This window comes from Coffea arabica, chromosome 8e (genome assembly GCF_036785885.1).
Source record: "Coffea arabica cultivar ET-39 chromosome 8e, Coffea Arabica ET-39 HiFi, whole genome shotgun sequence".
In the NCBI taxonomy this organism is placed as follows: domain Eukaryota; kingdom Viridiplantae; phylum Streptophyta; class Magnoliopsida; order Gentianales; family Rubiaceae; genus Coffea; species Coffea arabica.
The window spans coordinates 4,033,854-4,051,651 of NC_092324.1; positions in this window are offsets into that span (position 1 = coordinate 4,033,854).

Here is a 17,798-nt window from a genome sequence, read left to right on the forward strand (position 1 = left end):
CTTTTTACAAAAAAATAAATGACAATAAATAAGTTGTCACTGCTAACAAGTTTCACTAGTGACACCAGAAAGTTGTCACTTTTTATGGATGGAAAACAATGACAACAAAAGTCGTCACTGAACGGAAGCATAATGTGACAACTCCAAGGGTTGACTATGACAAGAATTTAGCCAGTTTAGTGACAATAAAAGTCGTCACACAATGTACAACAATGAGTGACGACAAGAGTCATCAAAAAAGCGAAATCGTTTGTGACGACTTTCAACAGTCGTCACATGGACCCCCTTTTGTGACATAGAACTAGTGACAGCTCTGTGACAGCAGTAAAAGTCGTCACTGACTTTTTTTGTGACGACTTCTGAATTTTTAGTGACGACTTTCGCCTGTCACAGAAAGCTAATATTATTGTACTCCATAAATAAAGGTCCTATCTCTATCACTGATTAGAGCATGTTAATTTTTTTACTATTTTAAGAATTAAACACAAGGACATAAAAATCGATTTAGAGTGGTAGCTAGTGAGTGTTGAAAATCGTGCAGAAACTTTTATCTGGAACTTGCAAAGACTTTAAAATTCTTGTATTACATATTCTTGTGTTTTTTTAATTTTTTTTGTGTTGCTTTTGGTTTTATCACATAATATCATTTAGAGTGGTTGTCGTACATGTTACGTTTAGTTTGAGATGGGTTTAAAATTTGATCCCACTGGAGTAACAATTATGTGCCAGGAATGTTCTCTTTGGTAAAATATCTTTTTCCTAAAAGAATTGCTTTCTGCAGGTAGTAAAACTCTTCTTAATCAAGTGATTAATTACTCTAAAGGAGATGTCTAAAATAATCGTATAACACAGCACATTACCATTTGCATAAAAGTTAATGCGGTCTAGTTATTGAAATCTGTGCCACGAATTCCATTGTGTCAAGATGACTTATATTAATACAATAATCAGTTCACTAATAGCATGAAGGGGCATGCATAGCTTCTCATAACCACAATGAATGAATGTTTGGATTACATTTTTCTGGATTTTTTGTAAAAAAATTACTGTAGCAATTTGATATTTGTGAGATAAAAAGGTGATTGAAAAATGTGTTCACAGAAAATTGCTATCCAAACAAATTAATCAGTCCAACGTATTTAGTCTCACAAGCAAAGATTCTCCTACAACGTGTACAGAGACTTAATTGTTGACTTTATTTTTTCAAGACGACAACTGTAGTATATCCTAATCTATCCTACACTAGGGGGAAGGGGTGGATCTAAGGAGGTCCAGGGGTAATTCGGAGGGGACTGAACCATCACCGGACCAAACGGTGCACTATACACCCGCCTGGATTTTTTAAAACAAATTCACATATTAATGTGGGAATTGATGGAAGGCAAGATTTGAACCCTTACCTCACACTTTGGACTGGTGGTTGACTGAGTAAAGCTAAAAAAGCATTATTTCCTAGTAGGTGGAAAAGCAATAGCGCTTCATTTTTAGTTTTATAAATATGAGCTCAAGACATTAACATATTTAGGATTTCACATGACAATTCGTAGCAATACGTGTGTTCAAGAGAATTTTCCCAACATTCCGCCTACTAATGAGTGGGAATACCTCACATGGACATGACTTACCTTTTGGAAGAAAAGATAGTGAAAGTAAGATGGAAAATCAGTGGGGAGAAAAGATAGTGTGAAAGTAAGACGACAAGTGGGAGGCTAGGGTAATAACTGCTTTTATAGCAATTTGAAATCGTTACATGACAGGTAATTACTTGCATAATTACTGATTGGAAGTATCAAGGAAGTATCAATTGTGGGTGTGAAGATGACTCTTTGCCGGCTACACTCATAGAGGACATTAGACAGCTTAGGAATACGAAATTCTACATTTTTCTATTATCACTCTAGTATGATAGGCATAGTACACTATCACACTTCAATTAATTCCAGTAACAAAAGTTTTGTAGAACTACTAACTATATACTTGACATGTTTCATCAGCTTCACCTTTTCTTTTATCATCGTTTTATTGCATGAAACTGTGGTACTTCTCCACCAAGCAGTTAAGCATTGCCTTCTTATTTTCTTCTTGTTTTGTGGACCATCGTGTTGGATTGCTGTATCATTGTTGATACAGTAACTCGTAGCACAGCGTTTGTTGAACGAAGAGTTACTGTATCTTTGTTGATCTCTTTGTGAACAAAGTCAAGCAAAGCGTTCGTTGAACGCTGAGTTATTGTTGATCTACGTTTCTCTGTGACTCTTTAACACAATCAAACTCCTTGCTTGCAAACAAACAACGGATCAAAATTGACTAGAAGATTTGATTTCAATTTTGGAGTTTTAAGAACTCTTAAGTTTCATATCGTATACGATATTAGGCTGTCTTTCCACCAAATACTTAAGATTTGTAACTAAATTTGTACTTGGAAAACTTTGAGATATATATATATATATTATGTTTCTGAATATTTAGATGATTAGACGGGCTAAATTATGTGATGTAGATGCTAGAATTTGCCAACAAAACTAATTAGTTTTCTTTTAATCCTCTCACCCCTCCTCACATTCTCTTCATCTCAACTGTCAGACATAATATTCGAATCTTGAACTTAGTACGTAATAAAAAAATACTCTAAGAGCTCTTTTCTAACCATTGGGCTGACCCCTAGTGTTTTAATTAATTAATTTTGTAAAATGTTGAATCATGTAAGAATGATTTTAATTGTGTAAAATGTTTAACTAGTTATGTGTATCGAGTTGAGTCAGCTTATAAATATGCAGGTTATGACACAACACAAGAGTGTAGTATGTTGGGTTGGGAGTGAGGTTTCTTGATACGAACGCAACAACGACGTGACACGATAAAAAACATAACAAGACCCAATTGCCATTGCATCTTTAAAATTCGGACATTTTCACCGAATAAAGATTGGCCCTACAGTCTAAAGATTGGACATTTTCCCTTCTGAAGTTTGGAAATATGAAATAGTTATACAAGTGGATGAGATCATGTATATATTGCACCAAAAGATGTTTATTTAGTCGTTTTTGGACATATTAATGAAGGGTAAATATAAATCATTTTTTGTAGGGTAACAACTGTTAATTTATTAGATGGGTTTTTCTAACAAGTGCCTATTAATTCCACCTAACCTATCATGTATATACAGATACTAACAATTGTTACCTTCTTTTATATTTATACACTTTTCCTTATTAATCTTACATTTTAAAAAATTTAACACATGAAATATATCTTAATGAGTATCCATTGGACACCCGTTAGTCAAACATATTATTTAGAAGGGTAAATTATTTATAACCCCCTATAATTTTATGTAGTGCTAGATGATCTCCCTAATATTTCAAAATAGTCACATAATCCCATATGGTTTTATGCAAAGTGAAAAATGGATGAAATGCATAATCAGTTTCGGCATTTATACCAAATACATATGAAAAAATTTTAATTTTCATGTAACCCTCTTATAATTTGTATAAATATCCACTTTTCTCTCTTGTGATTTTTGCATTTATCCTTGTAATCCCCTATATTTTTATACAAGGTAGTTAAGCCATCAATTGATTTAGCATTTAAGTAAAGGTACTATGAATATTTTAATTAATAATGTTACATAGGTTATTTTCCGTAAAGTTTTCACTTTACATAAAACATAGGGGGGTAAAATAGATATTTTGAAATGTTAGGTAGGCCATTTGGCATTAAATGAAACCACATGGGGTTATATGTAATTTACCCTATTTAGAATAATACTAGCTTACTGGTACATAATTAAATAAGGTCTATATTCCATTAGATTTTGTTTTTAAAATTTGAAAATTTAACTCCACATTTTACCGGCCAAAAGGGTCATACAATGGTTCAAGGCTATCACATACAAGTGACGATGAAGACCACCGCATGTAACAGGTAAAAATAATCTTTGATAAAAAAATTCAAGCGAAACTATGTTCCCTCGCTATTTTGCTTTTGCTATTCATCACTTTCCTACAACCCTTCGATGCTGAATACAGCTGGGATGCCAAACTTCGAGCTGAAATATTCCCCAGATCGATTTACTATGTACCTATCCCAAGAAATCTACCATTGCCATATCTCTTTGCTCTAAAATCTCTCCCCTTCAATCCCGAGGAATTGTGGACCATGACAATACTAATAACTTCGAAATTAAGGAACGTCATACGTTTCTTTGGCTTCTAGACTTCTAGTAGTATGAAAGGCCAAAATTGGTCCTCCAATTAAGATGTAGTATTAAATTACTGTAACGCAATTACAAGTGTCTTCAGCAAAATATGTTTCTGAACTATTTGAAGGAAACAAAGAAAGTCCCAGGAAATCCGATTCTTCAGGAAAAAATAATAATAAGCTGTATATCAAATTAAGATAGTCATTAAGCGAGAGTGTTACAGAGGTGAGAGTCCAAACGAATACTTTAATTACATTGGTTGGATGTTCATAGTATCAAGGTGATGATTCACCATGTTAGAGTAGTTACTAATCCGAGATTGATGCTGTGAGAAGTGGTTACATCTTATGCTAAAGAAGTACTCTACAGATTAGATGATTTGATGATTCGTTATAGAGATTTAGTGCGTCTTAAAAATCCTGGAAACAGCTTTTTGTTAACTTTAAAAATATTGATCAGATAAAGAAAACCATTTTGGAGAATTGGTGCATGTTAAAAAAGGGGTTTTGTGAGGCCGGAAATATTGAAATATAGAAATTTTGGTAACACGCTATAGTCTAGTTGGAGTTGAGTGGTACACACTAGATTGTCATGGCATGTCTTATTTCATTGACGGTTGAAAATTTGTATGCACTGACAATGTAAGCACCGCAATGATTTTTTTACACTAATAGTTTTGAATGTATGTCACATGTGCATTATTTGAATTTCAAATTTTTGAATTTATATTACGTGATATGATCTAAACCTATTAGTGATAGCGTATAAAAAAAGTTAGGGCAAATTACATTTTACTCCCTATAGTTTAGTATTTTTATACATAACCCCCTTATGGTTTCAAAAATTATATAACACTCCCTCATGGTTTAGATTAAAAATGTCAAAATGATGCAAATAATCATTCGTAACGAAACCTTTAAAAATGTTGAAATTACCCTTGTTTAAAAATTAAAATGATTGAAATGACCAAAATATATAAACATAATATACATGACGTATTAACCCGATATGATTTTATGTTTTACCATATAACCTCTTTATGGTTTAATACTTTACCATATAACCCCTTATGATTTTCAAAATATACACATAATCTCCTTGTGGTTAATAAATAATTTTCAACTTTACATAGGGTATTTTTGACATTTTAGATGACTCTGTTATGGATTGCAAATTTCGTTATTTTGACACTTTAATTCAAACTATGAGGGGGTTATGTATAGTTTTTAAAATCATAGGGAGTTATGTACAAAAATACTAAACATAGGGGGGTAAAGTGTAATTTGTCCAAAAAGTTATCCTTAAAACAATGCAGTGAAAAATTGTGTGCTAAATCTGTTCTTTGTCCCTTGAAAATATCCGTGGTTGCTGAAAAGGTTCTGCGCCTAGTAGTTCCTAATGATCTGATTGATTGATCAAATTTGTAACTAGTAGTAGCCATTAATAAACTTCTAACGTTTCCGAAAAAAAAAAAAATAGCCATTAATAAAGTTGGTATACCAAAATTCATTTCTCGAAGTTAGTTAGCTGATGTGGCAAAGTCGCGGTGAGTTTGAAACTCACAACCGCCTGTACTATTGGTTGTTCAATATTGAAAAAAAATATATTGCAGTTTCATACATTACAAAGTGATCCAAACCTCATAAGCAGCTATTACCAATGTTTTTAAACTTGGATCGGACCGTCAAGTTCAATTGATCGAATTGGAAACTGGCCAGCTATCCAGTTCAAATCATCTTAAAAAATTGCATATCAAAAATTTGATCAAATCCGATCAAAAACCGGGTTATCGGGTTTGATCATAAAACAAGTAAGACCGGTCAGTTTTATACATTTTTTTGGCTGTATTTTTTCCCGTTGCTGATTTCTTTTTCTTTTTCCCAAAATTTTCTTCATCTTTAAAGCCTGAATTTGATCCCTCCAACAATTTGGTAATATGTATTGGAAATCACAAGCAAAAAGTTCTAAGAGAAAATAACAAAAAAGGAAGAGAGAGGATAGATCTATGAATATATCTTCATTATCATCTTCTAAGGATTTAGATCTAAATGAAAAAGAAGAAAGAAAGAAATTAACAAAAAGAATGAAAATAAAGGAAGAGAGAAGGAATCTTGCCTATTTGAAGAAAAGAAACAAAAAAGAAAATCATAAAATGAAAGGAAAAAAAAAAGAATGCAGAGAATGAAACCTTCAAGTAATTTGGTGATGATGCATGCTGGTGATCTGATGATGTCGTGTTTTTTCTTTTTCCTTTTTAATTTGGTGAATTTCTGTTTTCTAATAACATTGGTTGAAGTTGATTGGAAAAAGCAAAAAAAAATGGAAACACTGGTTGAAGGTTGAAGAAAAGAAGAGAAAGAAGAATGAGGCGGAAATGTTTCCGCCTGGTGCATGAGGAATTAATGGAGTCAAAGTATAGGGGATAGGTGTTTGGACCGAATGAAGAGCAGGAAAATAAAAGATAAGGCCAGGTGGACAACTGCCTTCCAAGTCTAAAACTTTTCTAATTTTGTGTTTTGACCCTTTTATGTTTTGAACAATTACAATTATGCTTGCAAATTTCTTTTATAATTCTTGTGTTCAACTTTAGCTTTTGCACTTTGTACAAAAAAAGTCTCAATTTTGTCTAAAAACTTATCATGAATTGCATTTGAACTTTATAAACATTAACAAATTAATTTAAAATTTGATTGTTCAATTTTTATTTAAATTTCGTATTAAGTATTTGATATTGATTTGTCATTTTGTTCAATTTGTAACTCAATTGTGTTTTAAAAATTTGATGTGATGCAAGGACTATGAGGTGAAAATGAACCTAATTAATATATTAATTGTATTTTTCTATATTTTTTATTTTAAAAAATTAATATATATTTATGACGTCATAATGACATCATCCGATTTTTAATACTGCTCCGACTCGATCGAACCCATTAACCCCTAATCCCTAAGTTCGGTCCAATCGCTTGCCGGTCCTAGTTTCAAAACATAGGCTATTACCCCCTATTTCTTCCTAAACCCTCTTTCATATCCAACGCCTCCCTCTTCTTCTCCTACCGAGCAACCTCTATTTCTTCTTTTGACATACATGAACAATAGAAATTTGTAATTGGGTTGTATAAAAACATTAAAAAAAGAGTTCATAAGAAAACTCACCCCCTCTGATGAATCTACCAATAATGAAACCCAACTTCAAAAAATAATCCGATCACTCCTACCCACTCAAGCTTAATGCATGTCAGCAGAAATTCACAATCATCATCCTATTGTTTTCTTTTCTTTTTTGGTCATCCTTTCTTTATGTTGTTCAGATATAGTAAAAAATTATTAATTTTGTAAAGAAAAATAAAGATGGAAAAAAATCAACCTAGGACCAACAAATTACAAGCTTGATCCTGGACTATGTAGTCAATGGAACATCCAGCTGGGTTGTGGACTTGTGGTGGTATTGGTGAAAAGGTGTATCGAGAATTGTAAAAGAAAGTATTGAAGTAGAAGTACCAAGGACTGGTGTAAAAGAAAGTTGAGTTACTTTGGGTCGAAAATGAAAATGACTAAAATTTAACTAGCTCGTCCGCTGCCCATTTTGTTCAAAATACTTTGGACGGTAGTGATTAGTCCGTGATTCCTCTCAGAACTAGTGTTGCAATCCGTGCTAATGCACGGATTTACGTTTAATCTAATAATAATAGTAAATAAATTATTTATATTAGTTACATGAAAAAGGTTTAAAAATTAAAAGAGTGTTATTTTAGTGTCTAATTTATATTGTTTATGTACCTTATCTAAAAATATGAACAAATGTCACAAAAATATTTAAAGAAATACTAAAAGCACACCAAAGAAAAATTGTTACTCCTTCCTTTCATATTCTCTTTTTTTGCGTCACTTTCCATTCCCCTACCTTTCATTACCCTTTTCCACACCTTTCTAACCCAAACTTCCCATATCCCTCCAACTCTTCTCTCTCCCACAAACTCTACATTTCTTTCACCCTACCCTGCTTCTATTAAATTGTGCAATCTCTTACCAAATTTCGTAACCTTTTTACCACCTATCCTATTACTCTTTGAGTTTATTGCCAAAATAACTCTTCTTTTGAAACATATACCCAAAGTAATCTAATTTTAAAATTTATTACCTTTATAATTCTTTTTTTTCCACATAGGTTGCATATGTGGTAGGATAGAGATAGAGACACGTACTATCTCCCTTTCCCAATTAATATCTTCCCTGATTCTCTCTCTGAACCTACCCACTTTTTTTTCCTTTATTATTTTTTGTCCTTTAGTTATTTTTCCTTGTCAAATGTAATTGTTAAAAGTCAATATTTTTATTAACAACATCTAAAACTTCATTATCATTCCTGATATTATGAAAATATTCTCCTCGAATTGATAATTTCAAGATAAATGAAGATTATTCTCTTGCCTTTTCTGTTGTGCAGTTTTTGGAACATTCCTATGGCCTTTAAAAAATTTTGAATACTAATTGCTTTAACAAATGATTTCTCATACCGTGTGCTTGATAAAATGTCTAAGAGGAAAACTACGTAACAACATAAATTCATGCTCAATATAAGCATGTTCATTTGTAGTGCGTCTCTATCACATAATCAAATAATCTCGTATACTTGAAGTATTTTTGCACATTTATTCAACATCAATTAATGGCTTGTGTTACTTTTGAGAAACTTTAGCATTATCTTAATTGCAATAGTTTGATTACTTATTGTAAAAGTACTTTTCAAGGAGTAGAAAGCATAACATAAACAAATATGATAACCTTGAAGTTTTTTAACTTTTTCTTATTATTGCTTATAATGTTCATTGCAATTTTTGTATTTTGCAAATTTATTTTTGAAAAAATATATGCAATAAGTTTGATACATTTAAAAAAATTGCAGAGAGCAATAATAGCAAGGTCAATAATGGTAAAATTTATTTTAAATAATTATAAGGAAATTATCAAAGTTATGCAATTTTCTTGTGCCTCTATAATAAAACAGTTTAATTTTTTAGTTTTTATTGGAAACTATAAACTAGATTAAAGCTTTCCTTTCTTGTTATCCTACATGGCAATCAGGGTAATTAGGTGGCAACAATAACATCGATTTGGGAATAAAATTTGAAAGTGAATCACATTGGGAATATTTTTTAGAAAGAGTGTTATTTTGGCAAAAAACTCGTTACTCTTTTCACCCATATATAATTGTAAATAATGACTAATTTTTCAACTTGTTCTTCAACAAATGAGTATGGGTATGCAATTTATATTAATTTCAAATGGATAATCCAATTAAACTCATTAATTAGTGGCTATTAAATAGATAGATTGAGACCGCCTATTTAGACCTAATTAAATTAGACATAGATTCAAATTAATTAGTAAGTAAATTTAAATCACTACAAATTCAATAATTATATTCTACTTTTTGCAAAGGCATATTTAATGTTCTTTTTCTATTCTTTAATTTTTAATTTTTGTTAAATTTTGTCCTACTTCCTTCCTCCCTTCCATCAAAGTTTTAATTAACTCATTAAGTGTTAATTGATTTCTTACATTCACACCTCAATTATTTTGAGATTTTTGTAGAGTGACAAAATTGAAACTCCTTAGGATCACTACTATTGGTTCTTCTGTGTAATTTTTTTTTATTTTTAGGTAAAATTTATTAATTAATTTAATGTGTTCTTATTTTTGTTGATTACAATGATATTTTATTTTATTGCTCAAAGAATATGGGAGAAAAATAAATAAAATTTTGTAGTGGATTGTAAATGGGTAAGATAACCAAAACCATGTAAAACTATATCAGTTTAACCCACATAAATCACCTATTTTGATTGTTTTATCCCAACCTACGACTACAGCTCCCCAACCCTATACTCCTATCTTTGAATTCCTTTTATTATTTAAGATTCATTACCTTACTTTTACCCTTCCCAACCCTACACTCCAATCTTTCTATTCCTTTTATTATTTAGAATTCATTACCTCGCTTTTCAAGTGTTTTTTTTCCAATAAAAAAGTCATCAAGGAAAAGTAATTGGGTATAATTTTGATGAAATACTACAATTTTTTGTGACGATCACCCAAGATAATTGTTTAAACAAATATTTATTTTAAAATTTTTGATAAACTACTCCAAAAACAGCAATCTAAATGACCCTTTTATTAATTTGAAATTCATACAAAATTTTGTTTTATGTGCACTTTCATTATATGCAAAATTATCCAGATGAAGTTTTGCACATATCAAAAATTATCTAGATGACGTTGTATGTTAGAATGTTTATTTCATTGGTTGGAATAATCATCTAATTGGATAAGTTTAAGGCCAAAAAAATTAATTTAGTTGCAATAGGTAAAATGGTTAAAAAATGGTTATAATTGGATATGTTATTTGAATGTTTGACAAATCTATGTATATACCTGGAAGGAAAGTGCTAAAAATGTTACTATATAAATGATTAATAAATGGGACTAATCACATTATTCTTCAGATTTGACAAATCAATCTTTATTAATCAAGGAATAAAATGGGTTAAAGTGATAAAGTTGTAATGGGGTGAATGATTTTAATATGAGACTTATCAAATTTTCCAAATTTATTTTCTTTACTTATGGAAGGAAAAAGGGGGTTAAAGTTTGAAAATAAACTATAAACGATTTATAAAGAACTCATTTGAAGTGGGAAAAAAAGTTTTAAATTTTAAATTTGAATTGTCATAGGATTAATTGTAAACCACTATTTCAAACTTTTTAATTGAATTTATGTATTAAAATAAATGAAAAATCTAGAAAGAAATAAGTATAGAAGATTTGGAAACCATTCAAGAGGCCTTCACTAAAACCTCCCCTGCAATATATATAGATATAGATTACGGACCGTCATGTATGTATTTTCCTTTCCCTTTTGTAATCTTTCTGCTACTCTCGGAAATAACCCAATGTACTCAGCCATTTCCTTCGACATTTGTTCTTCACCAATAATTCGACTTTCTGGGAAATTGGCTTTTGAGGCCTTTACTGCCTTCCTGCTGATCAGGTTCTATTTCCCTCAAGGATAATATCAGTTCTTGCATCAGGTTCTGTGCACCACTGATGATTGTCAATCTTCTTTCTTAATATGATTTTCTAATAAAATCCTCAATGATTGAAATTTTAATTCTACATGTTTTACAGTGGATTTGAAATGTGATACTCTTAATCAGTTTCTCTTCCACTATGCAATTAAGGATCTCTTCTTCTTTCCTTGTTGTTTCCGGGACACAAAGCCCATTTAGTCAAAATAAAAAAACAGCTTTGGTCAGAACTTTGGTATATTTGTCTTTATGAAGCTCCATAAAATCAAATTGCTCCCTTCTTTTCAACACCTTCGCCACTTTCGGCACCAAGCATGCCATTGTCCCTTTAAACTTGGTCGGCCACTGCAGAGAAAAATTATCAGAATATTGCATCACCAGATATTCGGACTTTCTTTCACCAGCTATTTTTTGGATATAGTAGTAAATGTTAGTTTTTAATCGTTTTGTATTGGAACAATTATCACATATATGCGTCAATATGTGTGTTTGTTGGGTTTCGAGTTTCGAATTTTTAAGGTTCCTTTACCAAATCTATCGAATTATCCGTTAGTTACTCCTCATCATTAATATCAAACTCTAACCGATTACCCATCGGTCGTCTAATCAAATTAACCATTGGATCAAATATCCATGAATATCGAATTTTACCCTACCCATTGCCATCTCTAGATTCTTATGTTGAAAAACTATGAACTCTACGTGACACTTTGGCTGTCTTATTCCCAGGGTAAGGGCTCACGGCAAAGACCAACTCCAGAATCTGCGATTGCTGCTTGCCATTCTTATCTATCGCTGCTTCCTATGCTCGAAAGCGTGTGGACTAGTTTTTCTCTATAGGAATCAGAGGAATGATCGAACCATTAGCTTGCGTTTTGTTTTTTTCTTTTTTTTCAAATGGTGAGCGGGTGATTCGAAGATCCTATCATGCAGTGTCCAATTCATCAACCGATCATTCTTGTGATGGTATGGTGGCTGTCTAGTGATGCCTAAGGCTAATGGTGATTGGGCGATCGAACGGCGACTGTCGTACGAAAGAGTCGTACAGAACAGGAAAAAGGTTAACATTTTCGAACAAGCAACCTAGTGATGAAATAGTCCTAAATTATTGTAAAGTCTAAAGCGAGCCCTTTGATTTTACTTTCGAGCTTTTTTTGTCTTTAGAACATTTCAATTTTAGGAGGACTACAGTATTACATATGCATCAACCATCAGGCGATGGCTAATCTCAAGTGTTTAAATATGTTCTTGGATCCAAAATGGTTTATCTCAATCAAGTTGAACTCGAGGACAATTGTATTTGATAAAGCTAAAATCCATCATATTTTGTTCTTTATTAAACTGTAGGAACTTTTATTATTCACATAGAGAAAATGAAGACAAAGCAGAAATGACTCAAAATCTTGGTAACAATCAAGAATGACGAAACTACTGCCTACATCATGTTTGTTTTAATCAACAAGCAACATAAAACGGCAGACCACTCCAAATGGTCAGTTCAGTCTCAAATCTGCTATGGAGTTAATCTGCTCAAGTAGAGATCCGGAAAGTATTGTCTAGTAACAGGGCGGGACACTTTCTTTGGCTGGCATGCCGGGATAAACTTCCCACAAAAGGCAATCTTTTCAAGAAAACAATAGTACAGGATGAGTCTCCTCCTTTCTGTGAATACAGTTAAGGAAGACACTTATCATGTACTGGTTTTCTGCCCTCATGCTAGCGCCTTATGGAGCAGCCTTTCTATTCTATTAGCGATACTATCAGAGCGATAATCTTCCTGTCAAAACAATTTTTATTCAAATATCTAACATTACCCTTAACTAGTCAATCTTCCTGTCTTTTCCTTTTCTCTCTAATTAATTGACTATTTTGCCTTCTTCGTATCTCTTTTTAATTTATTTATCTATTATTTTCACAATTCACTGATTTGGTTTTGGGTTTTCTACTATAATCTTTTCTTATATTGTAATTCTTTTGCTTTAAAGTGCTCTTATTTTTTTATTTTCAAAATTGTATTTAAAAGTTATTTTTTTGCAAATACAACATTATTTAACTCAGACAACTAACAATCTAAACGAAAATAATCCAAAAAAACATAAACACACTTTACCTTCAATGTTTATGGGATGTAGAACATAATGCAATTAAAATTACTTTAATCTAGTTATTAAAAATATGGACATATATTGACGTTAAGATTGACACAATAATTGAACAACTCATGATTTACTCCTATGCAAGCAACAAGTCACAAGACTTACTGATGTTCTATAATTGAACCCAAATTCATAGTAATACAAAACCTAAAAGGAAAAAATTTATACAGAATCGATAATCTGATAGTACTGGAGTGAATTGCAAAAAAACAAAAACAAAACAAAACGTACAATATTGCTATAATTGCAACAAAAATTACTCAAAAGATGAGAACTTGAATCTCATTGTAATTGCAACGAAATTGTATCCCAAATTTAATCAAAGTTTATGATCACTCCAAAAACTGTAAGCAAAGATTATTTGATATAAAACATAATGGAAAAAAAACTAAAAAAGAAAAGAAAAAAGCAGGAAAAAACTTATTCGTAGTGATGAAGAAATGGCAAAAGCGACACAGAGAAGAATATTATACAAAAGGTTTTGAACCACATTCTGCAAATGTCTCAAGAAAATGAAGAGAAATTATAAAATAGGAAAGATGTAGAGAGAACCGAATGCGGGAATTGGAGGGGAAATGAGAGAAAAAAAAACTCATTGCTGCATTAATAAGAAAAAGGAAGAATAAGAACAATCAATGGACAATGGGCCTCAACAAAATTAATGGGAATATATAAGGTTGACTAATTGAAGATAATGTTGGTATTTAAATAAAAATTGTTCTGACATAGAGATTATAACTCTGGCAGTATAGCCAGCCTTTCTATTCCCACGAATATTTGGCCATTTACAGGCCAAAATCTTTGCACTTGGCTAAATCAAATTTGTTCAATTTCTGCTTCAACACCCTTTTGTAATCAGCCGTAGGGTTCCATAATGGCCTTTGATTGTTGGTTGTTATGGAAGGAAAGAAACGAGCACCTGTTTGACCCCTAAGTCCATTCAAACAACTTAACTCGAGTCACAATGCCCGAACTCGGCCCGTTTGGCCCAAAAAGCTCACTGAGTCCAAGTTTTAATTGGGCTGAGCAGAATTTGGATTTAAATATTAAGTTCAAACTAAATATGAACCGAGTTTGAATCATACTAAATTCAGGCTCAATTAAAGCTTAGCCCATATATGAGTATAATTATATATGTAAAAAATGTATAATTATATATATTACAGAATAAAATGTTAATAATTTATATTAAATTTGTATTAATTCATAATTATAAAAAAATATATTATGTATTTATTATGAGTTTGAGTTAAGCCCGATTTGAGCCCAAAACTTATATAATAGTGTGAGCTAAGTTTAAGTCTTTTAATATGAGTTAAATCCCAAAAGGTCAAAGTCCAAAAATTCATATAATTTGTGAGCCAAGTTTGAGCTTATGAAAGCTCGATTCAAAAAGCCCAATTGACATCGCTAACTGTAACTAAATTTCTAAACTTGGGTTCTACCAATGGAAGGATCTTTTGGCACAAAGAGGATGTTTCAGTATTTAGGGAACCCCTTCCATTTTCCTTCAAGCTCAACACTGATGGAGCTTCTTTTGGGAATCTGGCCCAGAAGGAGCAGGAGTCATTCGAAATCGTCATGGGGAAGGGACAAGCGGTTGTAGTAGAAGGTTGGACTTGGCTACAAATACTGTTGCTGAGTCCCTAAATATCAGCCAGCTCCATATTGTGATGGTTGCAAAAGTTATTGTTGACATGCTTTCTAATGGATTTTGTGAAGCTCACACGAACCTTCTTATTCTAAATGATGGCAGGACTGTACGCAGAGTTTTCCAGCAACTACCCGTGTCTTCGGAAGCTAACAGTTGTGCAGACTTTTTGGCCAAATTGGGCGCAGAAGCTGTAGAAGACTTTCTTTTATTTCCTTGTAAACCTGTGGCCATTTCCAAACTTGTTGAAAATGATTGTAGGGGCTTTTGCATGCCTCTTTTCGTAAGCTGTCTTTAATTTAAGGTAATGCTCAATCTTTTGTACCAAAAAAAAAAAAAAAAAGAAGCAAGTACAACAGGGGAAATGTGCAATAGTAACACATGTTTTTGCGCACTTTTCCCCAGTGCAGGTAGTAATTTCATAGTAGAAGTTTGAAAATTGAACATATAGATAGACTATTGGGTGAAAGGGGAAAAAAAATTAATGCATTGAATTTTGTTGAAAAATTTTGCAGATTGCATCAAATACTTGAAAAATACCATGATCAAAATAATGATTGTGTATGGTCTCATGAAACAAGTGGATTGAGTCGATAATTAGATCCGATCCTATTATTTGAGAGGGAGCATTGTTTACATGGCAAGAAAAGATGTAATACTTAGACTCTTTAAGTGGTTATGTATGCAACAGATCATCTCAATATCAAGGTAATATGTCACTGAACACATAACACATATAGTTCCGAGGCAACAACTTTCGACTTCATTTGTCTTGAAGATCAAGACTGCAATTCTGTGGTTTATCAGGAAGAACAAGGCCTCGTTGTAGCATCCTTAGTAGCCAGTATCATCCTCAAAGGCTTCGCTAGGGCAGTGGCAGAGCTAGAAACCGATAATGAGTGAGGGCAATAACCAATAAAGTAAATGACACAAAGTTGAATGGAAAACAACTGTTTGCTCAAAGATTATTTTTAATTAGTTTTCAAGTCTTCGGAATTCCTTCTTATTCATGTGGTGTTTTCACTATTAAAAAAAGGATGAAGCTGAGTGATTTTCATTTGTTAGGGGAGGCAATATTGAGGTCAGTTCGAATTTGATAAAATTGAGTCGTGATTCAACTCGATTCAACTCGACTCGTTTGCTGTGCTAGTTTAGATGGTGCAAGTGTGAGTTATTCTTGCGACCAACTTAATGGCTTCTGTTTCTAATCATTAGCCCAAGTTAAATGAGATGTAATGTTAAGGGTCCCTTTAATTATTGGACAAGGTATGCAGCTTAAACAAATTTATCATGTAGTAGCGTTGATAAATGACCCCTCCATTTTCATGGTTGAAGGTCGAAAACTGTAATCAATCCGGATTCAATCCAGAAGAAGAAGATACAAATGATGCTGGGATACCTTCCCAAGAAATTGTTTACATACACACTTAACTTATTTAGCTAAGCAATGAGCAACTCAATTTGTCTATTCCTAAAACCAATCAAAATGCTTTTCTGATAATATGCAAATTTTCTCATGGTATGATGGGAGGGATTATAAATAGAGTAAATCTTAAATACATTAACAGTGTATATACTATTATCGTTAGATTCATGACATGTGTGTAAAAATTGAATTTTAAATTCAAAATTTGCATAATTGTCATCCATTCAACACTGACAGTGGTATAAAAAAGATTAATCCTTATAAATAGATAATTTTGGATTAAAAAAAAATTCTTGTGTCAAGAGGCGGCTCAGTAATAGGCTAACAGCAGTACCTCATTTAAAACTAATAATCCTATCGGACTGAGACTTTTAGACTAAGTAGCTTCTTTTGCTGCCAAAATTTGGGCCAACGGAGGATTTGTAATGAACTTAATTAATTATGGTACCATAAAAACAAAAAGACCGAAGGTAATTAAAATTGAGCACAGGCCAAGTCAAATTTTACTGCCTTCCCCACTCGTCCTCGGGCATGCGATCCCTTTGAATTGCCTTGTGAAAAGCCTCCAAAAAATTTCAATTATAGATTAAAACTCATTGTTGGATCAAAATATACTTCAAACATTTCAATGAAAAAGCTAATGGGTTTGTCTACAAGAAATTGACAAAATATTTTCAAAAAAAAGTTTGAAGAAGTGAAAATATTGACGAAGCTATATCATAAAAATTCAAAAAAAATCCTCAAATTAATAAGACAAAAAATAGGTAAAGGGGAAAAAGTTTATAGTAGTAATAGTTTAGAGGAACCTTAGGTAATTTACCAAAAGTGTAATCGACTAATTTATACCCCTTTCCTCAAAAAAAAGAAAAGACTAATTTATACACTTCGGTAGCTGCCAAATAGAGCGCAAAAATTTTCTATACGATATTTACATCCTATATTTTATTATACCCAAAAAGTCATGAAGAAAAAGAAAATCGAAAAAAATTGACATATGAATGACCACTTAACTTTTGCATACTTTTGCAAGAAATTAAAAAACTTTTTTCTTGGTATAATAATTTTTCTTGAAAAAACTTTTGTATTCTTTTCCTTGACAAAAATGACTCTGGCAACATAATATGAGATGCTGCAAGTTAAATACAGGATAACTTGGAACACTGCTTAATAGTAAGTTTACAATCAGTTGCTATGCCAAGGCAATATTATGGCATGGGAAAATTGTTCAAAATGTCCATCACATTTTACAAGATGATTTTTTTCGTCCCTTACT